General features: G+C 40.8%; 1 non-coding gene across 1 annotated transcript; it reads right to left on the reverse strand.

Moving 5' to 3' along the window:
- Positions 1-742: 742 nt before the first annotated feature.
- Positions 743-849, reverse strand: LOC146954991 (small nucleolar RNA R71). The gene has a single exon (XR_015025106.1). It is a non-coding gene; the product is annotated as a small nucleolar RNA R71 (small nucleolar RNA).
- Positions 850-2,777: the final 1,928 nt, after the last annotated feature.

Genomic DNA, 2,777 nt, shown 5'->3' on the forward strand with positions numbered 1-2,777 from the left:
AGCAAACAAACCTCCCTTTTACTAAACTTTTTCCTCCTCTAATCATTTTCTAAAAGTTAATTAGATTGACCAACTCCCTAGCGGAACAATACTCTACTTACTACTATTACTTCGATAGGCCGTGCACTTGCGGTTTGGCCCTATCAAGTTTTTGGCGCCGTTGCCGGGGAGTTAACTAACTTAATTAGCTTTTCTTTAGTGATTAGAATCCTCTATCTTCTTCTCTCTCTTTTTCTTTTTCTCTTTTTATTTTTCTGTTATCACTAACTTCTTGGGTTCTCAATTTTTTATGCGAAAAACCAGAAATCGAGTTGTAATAATCAACGAGATCAAAAGGTATTTGCATAAACGAAAGAGAGACGCACGAAATAATAGCATCATGGCCAATCGCACTCTCAAAGAGTATGCAACGCCGTCTACGGCTGAGCCACAAGCTGTTATTGTGTACCCAACGGTTGAGGATTACAACTTTGAAATAAAGCCTGCCCTACTTAACTTGGTGCAGGAAAACCAATTCTCGGGATCCCCCACTGAGGATCCCAATCTTCACATCTCTGTTTTCCTACGAATTAGTGGAACCATGAAGGAGAACCAAGAAGCCGTAAGACTTCATCTCTTTCCCTTTTCCTTAAGTGATAGAGCTAGCGCTTGGTTCCATTCCCTCGAAGTCGGTTCCATAACTTCATGGGATCAGATGAGGCAAGCATTCCTTGCCCGATTTTTCCCCCCATCCAAAACTGCTAAACTTAGGGACCAAATTACTCGGTTCAATCAAAAAGATGGGGAATCTCTCTATGAGGCGTGGGAGCGTTTCAAAGAAATTCTAAGACTTTGTCCCCACCATGGCCTAGAGAAGTGGCTTATAGTCCACACATTTTATAATGGCTTGTCTTATACCACTAAGATGTTTGTTGATGCAGCTGCAGGTGGAGCACTTATGAACAAGAACTATACGGAGGCTTACGCCCTGATTGAAGACATGGCTCAAAATCACTACAAATGGACCGACGAGAGAGCCATCACTAGTTCTTCACCCTCCAAAAAGGAGGCAGGTAAACACGAAGTCTCTACCTATGATCACCTTGCTTCTAAAATTGATACACTAACTGAAAAACTTGAAAAACTCAATGTTAGTGCTATCAATTCTGCCTTCTTGTGAAATATGTGGTATAACTGGTCATGCTGGTGTTGATTGCCAACTAGGTAGTGCTATTAATGGTGTTGAGCAAATGAACTATGCTCAATACAACCAAGGGATGAGACAAAATCAAATTTTTTATAAAAACCAAAATCCCTATGGACAAGTAGCACCACCCGGTTATGCAAACAACCAAAGATTCACTCAGAAATCCAATTTGGAAATTTTGTTGGAAAATTCTATTGCCAACCAAAACAAACAACTTCAAGAACTTAAAAACCAAACCGGATTTCTGAATGATTCTCTTTCCAAGCTCAATACCAAGGTCGATTCTATTGCTACTCACTCTAAAATGCTTGAAACTCAAATCGCCCAAATAGCCCAACAAGTGGCTACCTCTTCCCAAACACCGGGAGTCTTTCCTGGTCAAACCGAAGCCAATCCCAAAGCCCAAGTTAATGTCATATCTTTTGGGGGTAGTAAGTTAGGCGAAACTTTTGCTAAGGTTAAAAACATTGGGAAAGAAAATGTCAAGCCTTTAGGTGATAAAGTGGTGATAGAAGAAGCAAAACCACTTGAAGAAAACAAAACTCCATCCCCCTTAAATCTTGATAAGCTTAAACTAGAGGGTAAGTTTGAAAAATTTGTTAACATACTTAGGAAGATTTGCATTAAACTTCCCTTTGCTGAAGCTTTGTATAGGATGCCTCTATATGCCAAGTTTTTAAAGGAAATTTTTTCAAAGAAAAGGGCTATAGAGCATAATGGGACAATAGCCTTGGCCAAGGAAACTAGTGCAATCATTCAAGAGACACCCCCTAAGCTTAGAGATCCAGGTAGCTTTGCCATACCATGTGAAATTGGGAATGAAACCATAAACAAAGCCTTATGTGACTTAGGAGCTAGTGTTAGTTTGCTGCCTTTATCTCTTCTTAAAAGGATAGGGATAGGAGAGTTGAAATCTACCGAAATGGAATTAAAATTAGCTGATTGTCTACCATGAAACTTGTAGGATTTGTTGAAGACATACCGGTTAAAATAGAGGGGATATACATCCCAACTGATTTTGTAGTCGTCGACATTGAAGAGGACGATGACGTCCCGATAATCCTAGGTAGACCTTTCTTAGCCACTGCAGGAGCTCTTATAGATGTTAAACTTGGTAGGATTGTCTTTCAAGTGAGTGATACTATGGTAGGATACGAGTTGGAAGGTGTTATGAAAGGTCCCGCTCTCTACTCTTGTTGCATGCTTAACGATCATGTTGTGAAAGAACGTTTTATAGCGTCATCTACACAGTATGATATCTTTGATCCATTCTAAGGACTCTTTCTAACCGTCAAGCTAATGACACTAAAAGAGCGCTTCGTGGGAGGCAACCCACGCATTTATTTGCTTTAGTTTGTTTGTTTTCTGTTGTTTTAAGTGTTTTGTAGGTAATTGTCCGAGTGTGATTCAAGAAAAACTGAAAAATCTAAAGCCCCCAGGACCAGAAGGTTGGCACGACCCGTGCTAAGGCTGGCACGGCCGTGCCAGGTCTTTCAAGCAAAATTGAAGCCCTAAAGTCAGAATGTTGGCACGGCCCGTGCCAAGGGTGGCACGGCCGTGCCCGACCTCTAGCCCCTATATACTCACATTT

The sequence above is a fragment of the Medicago sativa genome, chromosome 1 (genome assembly GCF_051527215.1).
Source record: "Medicago sativa cultivar Bolivia chromosome 1, Bolivia_mono, whole genome shotgun sequence".
Classification (NCBI taxonomy): Eukaryota; Viridiplantae; Streptophyta; class Magnoliopsida; order Fabales; family Fabaceae; genus Medicago; species Medicago sativa.